The sequence below is a fragment of the Vanessa atalanta genome, chromosome 21 (genome assembly GCF_905147765.1).
Source record: "Vanessa atalanta chromosome 21, ilVanAtal1.2, whole genome shotgun sequence".
NCBI lineage: Eukaryota > Metazoa > Arthropoda > Insecta > Lepidoptera > Nymphalidae > Vanessa > Vanessa atalanta.
This window is the reverse complement of record NC_061891.1, coordinates 9,786,021-9,806,151: the sequence shown is the minus strand read 5'-3', so window position 1 is coordinate 9,806,151 and position 20,131 is coordinate 9,786,021. Positions and strand designations below refer to the sequence as shown.

General features: G+C 34.5%; 1 long non-coding RNA gene across 1 annotated transcript in view; it reads left to right on the top strand.

Moving 5' to 3' along the window:
* LOC125072363 overlaps positions 1-3,705 on the top strand; it is a 172,255-nt gene extending 168,550 nt beyond the window's left edge. The window contains exon 3 of the long non-coding RNA XR_007119955.1: positions 3,665-3,705. This is a non-coding gene — a long non-coding RNA (uncharacterized LOC125072363). The remainder of the gene's footprint in view (positions 1-3,664) is intronic.
* Positions 3,706-20,131: the final 16,426 nt, after the last annotated feature.

Genomic DNA, 20,131 nt, shown 5'->3' with positions numbered 1-20,131 from the left:
CTCGTGTTCGTGAAAACGAAAGTGGTGTACGGCGAGTGTCTGGCGAGTGTGTGAATGCCAGCCGAGAACAGGCTGTGGTGTCCCTTAAAGGCTCTGTGTGTGCGAGCTCGGGAACAGTTTTGTTGTCCACTGCCGTGGTTCGAGTGAGGCGACGTGACGGGTCCTGCGAGATGGCTCGCGTGTTGTTGGATCCCGGTTCACAGTCGTCGTTCGTAACCTCTAGTTTCATTCGTTGATTAGGCTTACCGATTCGGCAGGTGTGTGTGCCAGTGTGTGGTCTCAGTATGTCTAATGTGTGTAAGGCGAATGGTGTCGTGTCGTGTGAGATACTACCTGAGAATAGTGATAATAATTCTCAGATTGTGTCATGTTTAGTGTTAAATAAAATTACGAACTTTATACCTAATGTTTATGTTCCTATTGAACAGTGGGATCATTTAAAACCATTAAAGCTTGCCGATTCAAAATTTAATATTCCATCTAAGGTTGATATTTTGTTGGGCGCTGAGGTGTTTCCCTCTATCATAAGAGACGGTCGTGTCGTAGGTGCGTGTGGGGGTCCCCATGCTATCAACAGTGTGTTTGGTTGGTTGGTTATGGGAGAGGTGAGAAATAAAAATCTAAAGAACCTGCAGAAGGTATCTATGTCTAATTTTATATCTGATGAAAACCTCGATTCAATTTTGAAAAGGTTCTGGGAGATTTAATCCGAACCAGTCGTTGATTCTTTTTTAAGCCTGGAGGAGAGGCGCTGTGAAGATCATTTTGTTTCAACTCATACTCGTGAAAAGAATGGGAGATATAGAATTAGATTGCCTTTTAAAACTGGTCGACCGGACTTAGGTAATTCGCGGGATATCGCTTTGCGGCGTTTATTAGCTTTGGAAGGAAGGTTAAATAAAAATGAATTATTGAAAAGGGCATATAGTGACTTTATGAAGGATTATTTGGATTCGGGTCACATGGAATTGGTTAAAATTAATTTGAGTGTTCGTTTTAGGCCTAACTACATTCCACATTCATTTATTCCTTCTGTGTTGATTAATATTCCTGAATGTGATAAGGAACTTAGTGTGAATTTTATTGCAGCAGAAGATGAAAATGTCATCAAAGTAGAGAGCAGTGTTATCTAAAATTGCTAAGTGTTACGATCCCTTAGGGTGGTTAAGCCCAGTCACATTGTTTGCTAAGTGTGTGATGCAATAATTGTGGGTGCGTGGTTTATTGTGGGATGAACCTTTACCAGTTGATCTTAAAAAAGTGTGGTTACAATATACTAATGAGTTTTCAGTCTTGTCGAGTGTGAGAATCAATCGATTTGTATCGACGACTGCAGCTTCGATTGAGCTTCATGAGTTCTCAGATAGTTCTGAGCGTGGTTACGCTGCTGTTGTCTACTTTCGGGTTACTGCTGCTAATGGACGCAGTGAGACGTATTTACTTATGTCGAAATGTCGTGTTGCACCTCTTAAAAAGATTAGTATACCACGGTTGGAGTTGTGTGCTGCAGTAATTCTATCTCGTTTGATTAAATATGTTATGAACGTGTTCGAAGATAGAATAAAGATCGATAGAGTTTTTGCGTGGACTGATTCTACTATCGCTTTGTCCTGGATAAAGAGTTCATCTCATCAATATAAAACTTTTGTGGCTAATCGAGCCAGTGAGTGTCAGTGTAATGTTAGTCATGAAAATTGGTTTCATATTGCTTCGGTTCATAACCCCGCGGACGGTGCTTCACGAGGAATGTTACCCTCAGAGTTACTTTCATACAACCTTTGGTGGCAAGGGCCTCCTTGGTTACGTTTGTCACGGGATCAGTGGCCTGTGTCTATGACTAATGACACAGGGGATAGTGAAGTTAATATTATAAATAGTGAAAGGCGTGTTATTAAAGCTTTTGTTTGTGTGAATGACATTGATTTTGATTTGCTACATAAGTACTCAGATCTTTCTAATCTAGTGTGTGTTACGGCGTGGTGTTATCGGTTTAAAGTTAATTGTTTAAATGTTGAAAAAACTAAGTGTAATTATATTACAGGGTCGGAGTACAATTTAGCGTTATTGAATTTGATTAAGTTAGTTCAAAGAAATGAGTTTAGCGATGTGTTTAATTGTTTATCAAAAAATAGATCGTGTGCAACTGGTATACAAAGGCTAAAACCCTTTATAGATAGGTCTGGCATACTGCGTGTTGGCGGGCGGTTGTCTAATTCTTCGTTGAATAATGATATAAAAAATCAAATTATCTTACCTAAAAGAAATCATCTTACAAAATTAATTATTGATTATTATCATAAAATCTATTTACATGTTGGTGTACAAACATTACAATATTTATTGCAAAGTATTGGATACTGTCAGCTCGTAGTATTGTTTGACAAAGAGTATTTCAGTGTATTACTTGTTTCAGAAATAAGCCGAAAGCTGTGCAATCGCTTATGGGTGATTTGCCTTCTTTTCGAGTGGATAGGTGTCGTGCTTTTTTACGTGTTGGTGTTGATTATTGTGGGCATTTTATGATAAAACTAGGTACTCATAGAAATGCCAAACTTTATAAGTCCTATGTGTGTTTGTTTGTGTGTACGTGCAATCCATTTATAGTTAGTGTCAGAATTAACAGCTGAAGCCTTTATTGCTGTTTTTAAAACGATTTTGTAACCGTAGAGGTGTGTGTACGGATGTGTATTGTGATTGTGGTCAAAACATTGTGAAAGCGAGTAAAATGGTATGTGAATTTTGTGTCTTGCATATTTTTTGTAATATCGTGCAGCGTTATTGGCAACGATGGAGTCAAGAGTATCTCCATACGTTACAACAAAGGTCCAAGTGGACAGAGTCACGGAACAATGTTAAGATAGGCTCATTAGTGGTCCTCAAAGAGGACAATTTACCACCCTTGCAATGGTGTCTCGGTGTTATTGAGAATACGCATCCCGGCAAGGATGGTGTGATTCGAGTGGTTTCTGTGCGCACTGCACAAGGTGTTTGCAAGCGTGCAGTTGTTATAGTGCGTCCGCTCCGGACAGTGAATAATATATTTTTGTATTTTAGTCAATAATAGTATAGTTTAGTTATAGTGTAGTGTAGAAACCGTCCGAGTGTTTATATTAGAGTGAGTGACTCTAAGGCGGGCGGTATGTAGCGTATTTAGGTGTATGCGTACGTTGAAACGTCTATGTTTTGTCTATGGAATGATTTGACGTATGACGTACTTTTTTTCTCTCTTCCCTTCTGGTGTGAGCCGCGGAAACGTGTGTTATGTGAGTGCGCCGCGCTTTTAAATTAGCTTGTGTAACGGACTTATCCTTCTCCTATAATATCACCCATCCCTTTGGCTGTGTTCTTCGAGTGTATGAAGACCAAGGGAGCGCTCCCGAGAAGAACGTGTCTTCACCGAGCCCAGAGTTTTGAGGTAACAACCCTTTTATACCAAAATACAGTCCACTTTTCTCTCGCGCGTACAACAGGTTTTTATTTTAACTAATATTATGAATGTAAAAGGATTTGTTTGTTTGTATTTCACGTTTTATCTAAAATTAAAAGGATACAGAGTGCCTAAGATCTGACTCACCCCCCACACGTGGCCGAAGCCTATGATAAAGATTATTTGAAACATTGTATTTCATTTGGAATTTATTAAACAAATTTAATTTTGTTTCAGATTGGACGTTCGACACACATGTTTGCAGCTGACAAGGGTATGTACAATATATTTACCCCACTTCACCGCTCTTGAAATAAAGCACTACTAAACAAAATATATTCAAATGTGGGCAGTTTTTTTGATTCCTGTAATAGGTATGAATGTTCAGCCAGAGTTGATACTACGTGATTTTTAATCCAAATCAATCAAAAGTCTTAATTCTCAGCTTACTCTACTATTATTATTTTATAACCTTCTCCGAATTATACTACATTTGGTATGAGTTTCATCGATATTGATAAATTCGTTTTTCAAATAGGTATTACGAATAAAATGTCAATAATATAGGTAGCCGTATTAAGGCCTGGAAATTTCGTTTCTTAAACTAAATCATAATAATGACACAAAAAACACATTACTTACAATGAAATTACATTAGTAAATACAATAATCAACGTAATAACTAAACAAACCCTTACGTAATGATGTCGGCTGACCGACTTCGTTTACGGCGGCCTCGAGGGATATCAGGGACAAGGGACGCACATCGGATTAGGATAATGTCGGAAAGGTTGAAGTGCTATGCAAAGCACGTGATCTTCTTCCGTCGACAATGTCGCACGCTGAGGACGTAAACCTTCAGTAGACTGAAGTGCATGAAATGGGTCAAAATGGGTTTTGTTGATTTTTTTCCTTATTTCTCATTGCTTGCTCATAAGTATGGATAATGAAAGTTAATTACACTTTTATAAAAAAAAAAAAGAAATAAACAAAAATAAATTGAATAACAAAGTACCAGAAAAATAAGAAGTTACTTGATGTTTTTTGAAAAACAAACACGGCAGTATACACACTCCCAGACTCCTAGTGACTTTTATTGCCCTTACTGTGGTTTGTACTCAGAGCCTTGCCATCTGCGGCCTTATCTATCTAGCCATTAGACCAAGGAGGCTGTCAATGAAAAGCATGTTTAAGGTAAAATATATATAGTTGACCTCGAAAACTATTTACGATATCGATAGTATCGTTTTGATCAATATTATCGATACCATCGATAGTATCGCTAGCTCTCTGCAGGCAATACTATCGATAGTATCGATAGTTTTGGACTGTCGATTGTTAAGGTTAAAAGTAATGGTTTTTGCAATACTATCGATAGTATTGCTCATGGGAAGCTATCGATAGTATTGACATGTGACAATAATATCGATAGACTATCGATACTATCGCTAACATCTTAACTATCGATATGCAACACTAGTCACAATTGCTCTTAGAAGTTTTCGCCTTAAAAAATACCTTATTACTTATATCGTTAATGTGGTTCAAAACAAAGAAACCAAGATGTCACTTGTGCCTTTAGCTACACTGGCTCACTCACCCTTCAAGCCGGAATACAATAATAACAAGTATTTGTGTTTATCTATAAAAGATGAATGCACTTACTGACTTTTCGCAGAGGCGTGACTTATCTCCGAATTCTCCACACAAACTCTTAGTATATCTGTTATAGTTTGGGTTTGCCTTTGAGGAAAGTTAAAGTTAAGTTATAACTTAATCCATGGGTTAGAAGTTGGAATCTTTGTGTGAAGCGTAACTTAATAATTGTATTACCTTAACTTATTATAAGTTACAGGCAAATGATCAATTAAAGAGGGTATTACTTAATCAATGAGTTTATTATATTTGCCAATAGTTACTATAATACGTAAACCATAATGGCCCAGTGGTAAGAACTTGTGCATCGTGATTGAAGGTTGCGGGTTCAGTCCCAGGTACGAAACATTGAGTTTTCTCGTTCTCATATGTATTTTTAATTCATCATATCTGCGGTCAAGAAAAATCGTGTCATGAATTATTAGATGTAAATTTTTTAAAAGTTCATAGTTAAATATCAATCAAAATATACTTTATTCAAATGGGCATAAGAACTATCAAATCAAAATTTTACAAGATTATATTATATTCGTCGTGACGTCATCCGCCATCGACCTAGACAACCAAGACGTTATGTCCCTCGTGACTCTAGTTACATTGGCTCACTCATAATTCAAACCAAAACACCACAATTCTAAGTATTGTTGTTAAAATATTTGATGCCTACCCAGGTCTAGCAAAAAGTCCATAATAATTAACAAATACTATTACCATTTTGTAATATATCTTGGTTAACATATTATTAAGGGGCTAGACAAAAACTAATCAAATAATAATAAAAATATCCAAGGGCAAGTTTGTTTATCATAAATTTTGTACAGTTTGTCGCATCATGTCTCTTGAGAACATTATAGTTAGCAATTTTAACCACTTTGAGTATAAGAGACGTCTGAATTTCATACGGCTCTTTGATGTCGGCGTCGTTATAACAAGACACCGTACTGTCTTTGTATTTACAAGATGTGTTAAAAGCATAACATTGAGAAGCATGGCCCAGTGGTTAGAACGCGTGCATTTTAATCGATGATTTCGGGTTCGAACCCAGGCAGGAACCATTGAATTTTCATGTGCTTAATTTGAATTTATCTCATATTATCATCTCGTGCTCGGCGGTGAAGTATAACATCGTGAGGAAACCTGCATGTATCTAATTTCAACGAAATTCTGCCACATATGTATTCCGACAACCCGCATTGGAGCAGCGTGGTGGAATATTCTCCAAAACCTTCTCCTCAAAGGGAGACGAGGCCTTAGTCCAGCAGTGGGAAATTTACAGGCTGCTAATGACAAGCATGGAAGTGGCGTTTTGTAAACATTATTTTCAATATGTATGTAAAGTCACAGTTCGCTCCACCATTTGGCCTCGTTGGTCTGGCTGGATATGGGGCCGCACATTTGAACAGTTATTGAGTTTTATTGGAGAATTTCTCACTAACAGTCTGGAAATTGACAGGGTTCCAACGCGATGTATACTTACAACGTCAAGCATAAACACAAATTAAGCATATGAAAAATTAGTGCTGCTGTACCCTCAATATTAAGTTAAGACTTACGTCTGAGACATCCGTCTGAACCGTAAGTACCGTTTCCATAATTCTCTACCAGCACACGTGTTCCCCTACTCTTATAACTTGGGTTCCTTTAAATAAGGCGTGAGTCATCTTGCGGGCCGGCATGGCGAGGGCGACTAGTGCAGTTCATTCTCTCTGACTGTACTGGCCGTCTTCGTGTTTGGAGTTCACTTACCACCAGTTGGTGTGGTATGACTCCAATTTGTATAAACCAAAACCTCAAGCGTCAAGGAATTCATTGGAAAATCATAAATAAATTAATAAATATTTATTCTCTTTATTTAACTCAGTAAACATAATATATACCATTTATAGATATTTTTTAAATTATCACTTACGGTTCGATGTGTGCAAATTTGTTAAGTTGCTTAACTTAAATTTTTGACGCAATAACTTTTTTTTTTCAATTAAACATATAATTTTCGATTAACCTAACTTAAATCATGTGAACGCCTTCAACGTAAGTAATGACGTTTAAGTATTCTCTAATAAATCGCAAATCCGATCTCGAGACGAAGAATGACCCTCCTATCTCTAGTGGAAGATCGCGATCAAATAATAAATCTCTTCTAATGTAATGTGTAATGAACTTCACAAATGTAACCGCAGTTAAAAAGAAAGATTTTGATTTGACTAATTTAAGTAATTTTTTCTAATTAAAGACATACTTGTTTAATAAGAATTACTAATTAAATAGTTTAACTTTTTTCTTCGTATAAACTTTACGTGATTCATTTCTTTGATCGACACATAAAGACATTTTAATTATGAAATTACAAGCATGTATTTGGTGTAACGCATACACAATAACAAAATGAATTACGCTTATCGTTTACTGTAAGCGTAATTCAGTTTATTTCCTACAAACACTGTATAAAATATTTGGAAATAAATTAGGTTATTATACTATGGATAACTATGATTAAAAAATACTTTAAAATAAAATAGAACTAGAGGGGATTTTGAAAAACTGTTACAACAAAAGAGCGTGATCATTGTTTTATTTTTTTGCATTTAGCACGTTTGTCTTCTAGACTGATATTTAATTCAACATGAAAGTCGATTTTATAGCACTCCGTAACCTATACAAGACAAAGTAATGGATACCATAAACACGACTTTGATATACCAAAATCTCGATACGGCGTCTGCTCCAGAGACAACGGCTTGAAGGAGAAATTTCCGTTCCTTGATAGATGTCAGGTTTGGGAAAATTTCGATTTAGTTTGAACTTTGAATTCGCTGATACTAAATATTGGTATATCTTGTTCGTTTTGGGTTAGATTTAAGTCTTTAGATGGCGAGATACAAATCCGTATAAATTAGGATTATTTGTTTATATCTTTTCTATTGGTTTTAATGTTATAAGATTTAATTAAATTTAAATCAAATCTAATCGAATACTTCCAACGACTTTGTTGAATACTATAAACCCACGTTCGCTTTCACTCAAGAATAATGTGGTTTTCGAACAGGGAAAAAAATTAGAATTGGATCATTAGTTCCAGAGTACACGTCATTTTACCAGTCACATATACGTGACTGGTAAAATAGATAGATTTTCTAAATAATATCACTTTTTTTTTGGAATTATATGTTAATATGAACGCGGTCTTCTCAAATCTACGTTTATCGTGAGGCAAAACGTTTGAGGTGAAAACGGTTTCAGTTTAGCTCTGTACGAACACATATCGCGGCAAGAACGCGTGAGAAATGGTAAAAGCGAATTCATTCCCCATGGAATCCCTAAAAGCGGCTTATTCTGATTTTCCACCTTTATTGAAACCGGTTAGCTCTGAAGTTAGAGTAACCCGTTTACACAATGTGACAGAAATTACGCTGGAAGGTAGCTGTATAGAGCTATTAAAGTGTCACGTCTAGCGCAATACTGTGTTGCCTTTAAAATTGGCCATTCATTGCCGGGAGCTGTCTGACGAACGTAGAGGTAGAATTAGGCAATAGAATTTGTGATTCAAAGCTCACATCTAGTTTTTTCGCTTTTAATGGTAACCAAAATGTAAATAAAATAAATACTCGTCACTTGTACATAATCTCTGTTCAATTAATATTATCTACACGTTCATCGTTCTTGCTGGATGCAAGTTGCCGAAGAAAGACCACATTGGCGTGCATTTTAAGAGGCCTATGTCCAGCAGTGGACGAATATGGGCTGATGATGATGATGATACGTTCATCGCTATAATATTTTCTCATCGCGTCATAACATTGTTTAGCTATTCATCTGCTAATCAGCATTTGTACTTAGAATAGTGCATTTATTATAAAAAAAAAATTATGGCATAGGTGGTTGACGAGCATATGGGCCACCTGATAGTAAGTGGTCACCACCGCCCTCACTCACCCTTCAAACCGGAACACAACAATACTAAGTACTTTTGCTTAACGGTAGAATATCTGATGAGTGGGTACCTACCCAGACAAGCTTGCACAAAGTCCAACCACCAAGTATATTCATTGTATTCGCAAATAAAATCATAAACTAAATTTATTTCAGAAATTTTTATATTTATTTTGCGATAAAAATATTAAAAAGGTTACACGTGTAATTAGTTGTCACCGTGACCTGATCCGATTGCGTGGTGATAGCTGTCAGCGTAGCAATAATACAATTTCGTTGTGAAACTTTTATTACATGGCATTTTCATTTAGACGCTGATAATGCTTTTGCAATTATGTACGTAATGAAATAGTATTTTTTATGTATAAATTCAAGTTTGAATTTGAGGGCAAAGTTCGGTTATGCAAATTGATTAAAGAAAATCAGATGTATTAACTACTGAACTACTTAATATTCTTGCCGGTTCTTCTCAGTAGAATCTATCATTTCAAACCGGTGACAACTTAAAATTAGGTTTAATCAATTTATTTCAATTTAGCCGATTCGATTAAACTATATTTTTATTTAGATTTTGTGATTTTGTTCTGAGTTTGCTACAAGCTTCAATTATTTTTTTTATCTTTCCTTAACTTTTCCCAGTATTGGAATAATGTTTCCGAAATAAACTCCATTAAAGAGCAAAGAGACTTTTATTATTCATCCTTGATTTTTATCGCTTTTAAAATGTATTAATTAGTTAAACAAAAGAATCATCTCGACTTTTGAAGTATCCACTACCCTTTTCAACAATTTCTGTCCATAAATAACAGAAGGCTCCTCAACCACTTAGTGGATGAGTTATTTTTAATACTTACCCAAACTTTTTAAGAGCCCTTAATAAATTCATGAAACTGGAAAGTTCCCAAACGTTGGCCAACTTTGAATTTTTTAAGGCTAGCCGACTTCCAAGGTTAATGCCAACTTTGTAAATTTGAGGACCAACTTTTCAGAATTGATTCAATTGTTGGAATCTGATGTTTTTTGTTTGGAGTGAGTAATTTTACAAGCAAAGAAAAACAGATGCTAATGAAGTAAATTTTAGCTTTTGTTGAACATTTTTTACGGACTTTATTCTTATTCATATTTAACGTTTGATGTAAATCTACTAATGACTCCGGCTTATTTAGTAGAACACTCTGATTTTGATCGACGCTCAGACTTATAAATAAAAAAATGTCGACGAGGGAATTCCTCTTGCAGTAAATAAATTAAATTATCGAGGGAAACGCTTGGTTGAGGAAGTTCAAAGGAACGGTTATCGATTTTGATCCGCAACACTTTACGCAGAAGAAGCGTTATTTAAAATAATAGTAATTGTTGCAATATAAATTCACCCTCGTCATCGAGGGAGGTCTGTGCCCAGTTTTCCAGAGAAGTTCTGAAACATCACGCTGCTCCATTTCGAGTTCGCTGGCTGATGATGAACTGTTACTTACTTATTCCATATTGAAAGTTAAGTTTTTCTCAACAGTACCTCTTCTTGCAAAATTTTCCTTTATTAAATTGAACTAATTAATCAATTTCTAGAAAATATTTGATAAAGCAAAAAATATGTTAGTTGCTGTTAGTACTTATCGTCTCATTTATAAAACTCTTAAAAAATAAAACTTTATTGTAATTCTTCTTCCTAACTTTTTAAATCCTACTCAGTCCCTGTAAGGGATTTTAGGCCTTAAATTATTTCAACATTAAGAATGTTATTCCTATCTATTTAAATGTTACCGAATTACATAACCTAAAATACGACTTACGTAATCAGAAACCAGGGCTTACCTCAAGGGATTAACAATTGTCATTGATTAAGTGCTTTGACGTTATAATCCTGAGATATTTCACTCAAAAGGCGTCTGAATAGAAACCAATTAGTAATTTATATTACCTACCAATTACTGTACCACTCCTCGATAGTGACGTAAAGTCAAGATAAGGTGTCACTACAAAACTCTATTCGTTTTAAATATCAAATTACACTATTACGATACGTCATCACAACTGGATATATTTTCCACGGCATAAAACTAAGCATGATTATAGGTCTCAACCGACAATATTATTGCTTCGCCCTCGCCAAGAATAAGATATCCTAGTTTTGCTAAGTCATCGTTTCCATTCAAGAACAAATACTAATGCTTCGGACATACGACCGCACTGGAAAATTTTGTAAGGAAATCTTTCAGATTAATCCTGCCTCTTGTGTTACTAATCAAAGTGATCGAGTATGCTAGAATGTCAAATGTTCTTAAAATAAGTGCAAGTAATTCCTCGCAGTAGGATATTTAGGAGATACGACGTCTAATTTCTAAATCTTATTTTATTTAAATCACAGTTCTATTGCATTTACAATGGATTGATAAAAGAAAACTAACTTTGCACTTACACAGATCGAAGTGCGAATTTCTAACATAGATTTAGACGACAATTAGCCCCAATTTATCTCCAGATCAAGTCGCCTTATATATTCGACCATTACAGCACCGAACAACTTTGTTCTTATCTAAATAATCACTATACATTCGAATGCTGCTCCAGCTTTAAAATACCAATGTTTTATACCCACAACAATGTCTCAGTAAAAGCTTTCACACCTTTGGATTTCACTTAATTATATTCATAACATATTCATTAAATGAGAACTTCATTCTTCTTAGATTCATCTTTACTGATTTTTTTTTGTCACGGTTGTCTGTCAAAATGACTAACCAACTGTTGGTGCTCTGGTGCACTCAAATGCAGTCTTATAGTTTGATTTTTTTTTATGCAATGATTGGCAAACTAAAATTAGGCTCACCTGATGGAAAGTTTCTACTACCACCCATGCACATCAAAAAACCGTGGGCACGTGGCTGCGCGAGGCAGAGAATGACTTAAAAATCGCGTTGTTTTGGAATCCAAGAAAAGTCTGTTGGTCAAACCGTAGAAATAATACAGACACTTTTTTGATAAAAAACCTCATTTTTAATAAGGGACGTTCGGTTCGTGAATAGGAACGGATCTTTTATATTTCTTACATACTCAATATCTGTGGGCAGGGCTACCACTTACCATCAGGTAGCAACTTACCATCATGAAAAAACATGCTGTGTTTATGTGAAACAATTATTAAAATGTATAATCATGAAAAACATAGAGTATTTATTTTAAATAATTAAAATATCGATGTATATATTTCATCGTTATTTTTAATTGAAATTCTGTTTTAGAATTCGATGTGTTTTTCGTTAAGGATTAAAAAATGCAATCCTTTTAAAGCAATATTCAATTGTGACGGTATTTTTATTGTTTCGGAGCGTTTAACATATTTGTAAAAAGCGAGCAAGATAAATATTTTATTTACAAAAAAAAAGGTTACATAAATGAACACGAAAAACTATTTTATAATTAACTTAAATGTAGCGTAACGTAAGTTTGTAAATAAACCGTTATTTTTTTACAAGCTACATACTGATAGTATCAGTACTATAGTTTGGTATCGTTGAGTTCTATGCCACGCTAAAATAAGTCTATATATTTTTTATAATACAACATTACTCCGATCAGGTGATCTTGGATTTCAATCTCGGATTAGTCTACCAATGGGAATGAGGTTTATATATATAAATATTTTCATTTGTGTCTAAAATCATTTTACAAGGTTAATTTTAATATCAGGCTATCACCGGTTTGGAATGAAGATTCCACCTGAACTAACCAACAAGAAATTTAATAGTTATGTGTATTTTATGACAAAAAAGAGAAGAAGTGAAGGCAAGAAAGTTAGTAGTTATTTTGCCATCGTTTTAATTATAGTGTATTTATTTATCTAAATGCTTTATTGACCACCATAAAGTTGATGGGACAAAAGGCGGACTTAATGCCTGAAGGCATTCTGCCAGTCAACCTTTAGGTCAAACAGAAAAACTATGAAGGCGCTAATTAAAAATTAATTAAAAGTTAGTTAACAATATATGCATATACTTATATAAAACTACATAAAAAACATATACATACATATCCATATAATATCTACAGAATAAATATTGATATATACTGTCTATCGTAAAAACATATATATAATATAATAATAGTAGTGCATAACAGAAATCATAAGAGCTAGGGGCTTTCTGACAATATGTGCTCACGTAGACGAGTTTTAAATGTAAATTTTGAGTATGTCAATAAAGTACAATAAAATTGTAATAAATAAAAATTGTTAATATGAGTTTATCTTACATCGAACATGCTATCGCAGACTCTTCTGAAGGATTGTTTAAGACCTGAGATTTAGAACTTTGTTTTAATATATGCCCTAAGGTTTAACCAGCGTTAGCCAGGACATACATCGTCATTGTTCATATATTTCTTATAAATTATGCATACAAATATTCCTTGTTTATTCGTTCTTTTTATTTATGAAAACCGTATCAAAATCCGCTTAATAGTTCTAAAGAAGAAAACGGATATACAGACATAACATAAATGATATTCTTATATTCAATTATCAATAATCCATATTAATAATAGTACATTTATTTTATTATTTCATAATACGAATAAAAACGATACGACTACTGTTTCAATATGAAAACTGTTTATAAAAATTCTCAGAAAACGTTAAAAGAATATAAACTCTGAAGATTCCTCGAAGAATAAATATTTATTACAACATTAAAACGTCTCAACGTCCATTATTTTCCAATTTGCGACAACCGACCGACGCTAGCCTTCACTTAATTTTGCTCTAGATAAAGGCATTGCAATTTATAAGTAACTGTGTTGTTAAAGAATTTACTGGTAGCCGTGTATCTATTTTAAATTCAATAGATTAAAATGTGTCTTTAGTATATTCAGTACTAGTTGCGCTTTTGTATATTTTATAATACATTACATTACATTAGCAGCCTGTAAATTTCCCATTGCTGGGCTAAGGCCTTTGAGGAGAAGTTTTGAAGCTTATTCCACCACGCTGCTCCAATGAGGGTTGGTGGAATACACATGTGGCAGAATTTCGTTGAAATTAGACACATGCAGGTTTCTTCACGATATTTTCCTTTACCGCTGTGCACGAGTTGAATTATAAACACAAAAGCACATGAAATTCAGTGGTGCCTGCCTGGGTTCGAACCCGAAATCATCGGTTAAGTATTTATTATTATTATTTAATAATAAAATAAATGTATTTGATACGTCACACTTGGAGTCACGTGAAGGAAATTAAGACGAGTTTCATCTTATACTTAATAACTTTACGTAAGCCCGTCTTTTGCGTTTTATTCTAGTGTCGTAATGTTTAATATTGTTGTGGTTCTTTAAACCGGAATTAAAGAATGAGTGAGATAGTGTTATTACAAGGGACATAAAATTTAGTTCCCAAGGTTGGTGCATTGGCAATGTAAAGGATAGCTGATGTTTCTTAAAGTGTCATTGTCTATAGCGGTGGTGACCACTTACCATCAAGCGACCAATTTACTAGTCCACTTACATATATATGTCAATAAAAATGTTAATAAAAAAATCAAACTGTAAACAATAAATCTAAATCTTTTTTTCATTATATAAACATTGCATTTTATGCCTGCGTATAATGTTGCATATCGACTGTCTATCGATAGTCTATCGATAGTTAAGGTGTTAGCGATATTATCGATAGTATCGATAGCTCCCTATGAGCAATACTATTGATAGTCAGTAGACGACAGTTTTGTGCTATCGATAGCCAGTTATTTTTCAGTAGTATTACTTTCTCAAGATAAGTTATCTAGTAAGCCACGTAACGACAATATATTTTAATAAGTATAATTAAATTTGCGCCAGTGAAGAGTATAAGAATTAATACATTTGGTACTTTTTCTTCGAATTAGGAAAAAAGCATTAAAGTATACCTTCAAATTTTTAAATTCTGTGTAAAATGTACATAATTACATACGACCGTCGATGTCAAAAAAATTGCAATATTCAATGATAAATCAACCCTTGATATTGAACTCTTTCGAGCTCTAGAGTGACGTTCGTCCTGAGGGTGTATCCTATGAAATCGCACCTCCGCTCAGAACGTAATCGGTGGGGTAAGATTATTACTTTGTTTGACGATATACTTATGTATTAATTTAAGACAATAATAGCGCGATTTAAAGTACTATTAACGCCATCTTTTGACAACAAAAAACACTAATTGTTCACGATGTTTTCCACTACCGCTGAGAACGATGAATTATAATCGCAAGCCCCGAATATTTAACATTTTATGGTAAAACATAATACATAAAACTATTTCGTAGTTATAAATAACAACAATCTTATATTTTTTAAAGTAGTGTATGATTTTCGAAATCGAAAAGCCAACGGTGTAATTTGGCTTCAATAACGAATGAGCCACTGTTGCGAGCCGAATCAAATACCGATTGGTTTCACCTCATTTCATTCGTTCAGATCTCGGTCAATTGAATGATCCGGCGTTTACGCTTGGGAGGCTGACGTGCAATTTTTACAACTAGGACATGTTACTCAGACAAGCGTTGGCAATAGTGGACAGATAGCTTTAATAAATATATTTAAGTAGACTCTTACAAGTCATTTAATAATTATTTTTAAAAAAATCATTCATTCAATAAATAGATTTTACCGAAAAGTACATTAAAACATATAATTTATGTGACTATTCGCCTGTACTTACATTATTGTGAATTTGAAAAAAAAAACTGTCTGTCTGTTGCTCTTTCACGGTCAAGCCACTGAACCGAATTTGATGAAAATTGCCATGAAGCAAGTTTGAACTCTAAAAAGGACATTGTTTATGCCTAGCCTTTGACAACAACTCCAAAACACGCACGCCGCGACAACTAGTCCAAAAAAATAAAAAAATATTCACGCTTGAATGTAACTTCTAATAATGTTAAATAATTATATGCTTTTATTTTTTAACTGTAAATTTATTAAATATTAAGGAACAATTGCATTGTACGGGACATTATAAAAGTAATGACTTTTTAGTTCAATTATATCACTCGTGAATTGGTGACAGCGGACTTATGGTGACACGCCATTTTTTATATTTCAAATTTATATCATTCCTATAGTCAATGTATTTCACATTCTGATATTACACGCTCGTGTTGTGAGGTGAGTTTCGAGGTTCTTCTTTCAGAATACCTATACAGCTTAAAAAAATATAAGAATTTTTCGCTGGTTCTTCTGATTCTTTCCGAACTGGCGTTAGGTCTTTCACAATCTACATGTAACTATTTTTTAGCAGCCCGTAAATGTCCCACTGCTGGGATAAAGGCCTCTTCTCCCTTTGATGAGAAGATTTGGAGCATATTCCACCACGCTGCTCCAATGCGGGTTGGCGGAATACACATGTGGCAGAATTTCGTTGAAATTAGACACATGCAGGTTTCCTCACGATGTTTTCCTTCACCGCCGAGCACGAGATGAATTATAAACACAAATTAAGCACATGAAAATTCAGTGGTGCCTGCCTGGGCTTGAACCCGAAATCATCGGTTAAGATGCACGCGTTCTAACCACTGGGCCATCTCGGCTATACTGTTCCTAAACGGCTTTACCAATTTTAATGAAAATTGTTGTATATTTGACTAAGTACTTTTGTATGTACCATATTGGCGGACGGTCAAATTAGTCTAAGGGTAAGTGACCACTGTTCATAGACATAAGCGCTGGAAGAAATTTCAACCATTCCTTACGTAACCAATGCTTGTTGCACTGGTTTAGTTTTCAATGATTTATTATAATTGCCAAATGTAAGCGTAAGGTTTATTATTAATGTGTATATAAATTCTAAACAAAATAGAAGCTTCTGGCTTATATATGTATATAATGTATACGAATAAATTACTACGGAATATTTATAAATATTTAATGTGAATTGGTAAATTTATTATCAATAATGTGATTAATTAATATTATGAATGTATGTTGTAAATAATTTATGACATATTTGTTATATAAGCTGGTAATTTTTTTTCAGTTGATTTTATAATAGAGGAGATTTTTAATTCATGCTTGGTGATAGGGCTTTTTAAAGCACTTCTGGTTATGTACCTACAGTAATACTTAGTATTGTTGTGTTTCCATTTGAATAATGGTAAAATACACAGTATCTTAAGCCATGTAAGAAATGGTTAATATTTCTTACAGCGCCAATGTCTATGATAGTGCCACTTACAAGTGTGTCATTAGCCTTATGCCAATTAATTTAGAGTCGAGATGGCCCAGTGGTTAGAACGCGTGCATCGTAACCGATGATTTCGGGTTCAAACCCAGGCAGGCACCACTGAAATTTCATGTGCTTAATTTGTGTTTATAATTCATCTCGTGCTCGGCGGTGAAGGAAAACATCGTGAGGAAACCTGCATGTGTCTAATTTCAACGAAATTCTGCCACATGTGTATTCCGCCAACCCGCATTGGAGCAGCGTGGTGGAATATGCCAAACCTTCTCCTCAAAGGAGAGGAGGCCTTTATTCCAGCAGTGGGACATTTACGGGCTGCTAATGCAATTAATTTTATATAAAATAAATCTTTATATATATCTAATGTATGCTTTCGTATAACTTGTATTTCTTATATCATATTGAATATTGTTACGTTTCAATTTAAATAGTGTATTAAGACAGTTTTTAAATTCGTATGTTTTTAATATTCTTTTTAATGTATCTCCTTTCTTTATTCAATCCGTTATGACTGTAGTTCCTTTGCTCCATATTCTCCTTATTTTGCTTCTGCACTGCAGGCTTGTCGATGTGTATGCGGCAAAATATGCTCTAAGACCTGAAGGCCTTAAGTACTGCATCTGAACTCGAAGCCTCAATAATGTAATGGTATAAGGGCTTGCTTTGTGAAAGTCACAGGTCTGATTCTGAATCATTGAATTTTTGCTACATCAAATTTTGATGCTTAAGGTTTAGTTGTAGGTAAAAATAGTATCTGTTTGACAAATGCCTTGCTGGTGTCATTAAAAAAATGCATATAAAGATAGTAAAGCTCTTGATCCCATCATCCACGTGAAACTCAGCAATACTTGGCTGTATTTCAACACATTATTTTTAGTTGAGGATATCATTTTTCATACATATGACATGATCTGCCCATACTTGGATTTTAACTTTCATAAAATAAATTAATACATTACTTATTTAATTTTTAGTCAGTCTTAAGTACTCGAGAGAGAGTAGTAGAGTAAGTAAGTAGAGTCGAGATGGCCCAGTGGTTAGAACGCGTGCATCTTAACCGATGATTTCGGGTTCAAATCAAGGCAGGCACCACTGAAATTTCATGTGCTTAATTTGTGTTTATAATTCGTCTCGTGCTCGGCGGTGAAGGAAAACATCGTGAGGAAACCTGCATGTGTCTAATTTCAACGAAAATCTGCCACATGTGTATTCCGCCAACCCGCATTGGAGCAGCGTGGTGGAATATGCTCCAAAACCCTTCTCCTCAAAGGAGTGAAGGCCTTTATCCCAGCAGTGGGACATTTACGGGCTGCTAATGCTAATGCTTAAGTACTCGAAGATGTTTAATGGGCGAATAGAGGTTTTTGTGATAGATATATGTGTTGATATGGGAGTCATGTTGATTATTGTTACTATGGTTGCCACGGGCAACAGTCTCTCTTGAATAGACTAACCAGAAATAATAATATTTCTTACACAAACATCTGAGTTTTAGTATCAACCATCATACAAAATAAACAACATTGAAACCGACAAAATAAACAAAATCATATCGATAGAATAAATAGATATTTATTGAATACCTGGAGATCTTGTTTCCAATTGGTTGAAACTTGGAAATTTATAAATTATTCATTAAGGCTGTTACTCGAGGTTCCTGCGCGTGGACAGTAGTTCCAGAAACGAATGTAAACAGAAAAACAAAAACATTGTTTATTGATCAATCTATTGACATGAATGAATGAAACAGTAGCCAATTTAATTCGAAATTCGAATTTCATTGACATAACAGCTTTTTGATATTACACGTCCTCGTTTTCTGGAATAACGACCAAAAAAAACAATTCTCATATCAAATCTCTGGGTTTAAGATGAAAAGCGTTCTCCAATGGTTGCGCAGTGATTAGTACACGTGAATCTTAACTAAAGATTGCGGGTTGAAAGTCGGGTTAATTCACGAATTGTTATGATCTTGTTCGACCTGTAATAAGAAATTAATTTTTTAACTCGAGAGAATACTTTTGAGATTCCATTTCAAAAAAATTTTGCCACATCTATAGAGATGTGGTGGATAGCCACCAACCAACATAGGGTGAAATAAGTTTCAACTATTTTCGTCAAATGTAGATGACCCCGTTTAGTTTTTTATTAAAATGTCTTCTAACGTAATATACATGTTTTCTAACGACGCCTTACCTTAGTTTTTTAATTGCAGGTTAAAAAAACGAAACGCCGTTAATTTGCGATAAAACTTTCAGCAATTATGACATAGTTTATCTTAATAACGTAATGGCAAGGAACACAATTTTCTTGATATAAAACAGTTTACAGGCTTAATTATATAGAGCGTAATAATCATCAGAATCGACCTTAGAACTTTGGTTTTATTAAAAGTGGCATAGTTCGTTAAACGTTACATAAACCAAAGTGATTGTCTGTTTTGTCCAAGCACATTGACTACAAGATTTAATTCACAGTGATTCAAAGGACTGATGACCTGAGTTCAACTATCGGGTAGATAAAAGTTTTGCGGATATATTTTCTATTATGATATAGATATAGAAAAAGAGTTACTACTGAGTTTCTTGCCGGTTCTTCTTGGTAGAATCTATATTCCGAACCGGTGCTAGCCTTATTAAAAATAGTTTGTTGAATAACGATTCAAAAGTGCTTGCAAAAGCCTACTTGAATAAAGTATATTTTGATTTTGATTTTAATCGGAAGGGCAAATGAGCTAACTGATGAACACCACCCATAGACATTGGCGCCGGATGAAATATTCACTATTTCTTACATTGCTAATGCCCCACCAACCTTGGGAGCTGAGACGTTATGTCCCTTGTGCCTGTAGTTATACTGGCTCACTCACCCTTCAAATCGGAATATATTAATACTAAATATCACATTATTCA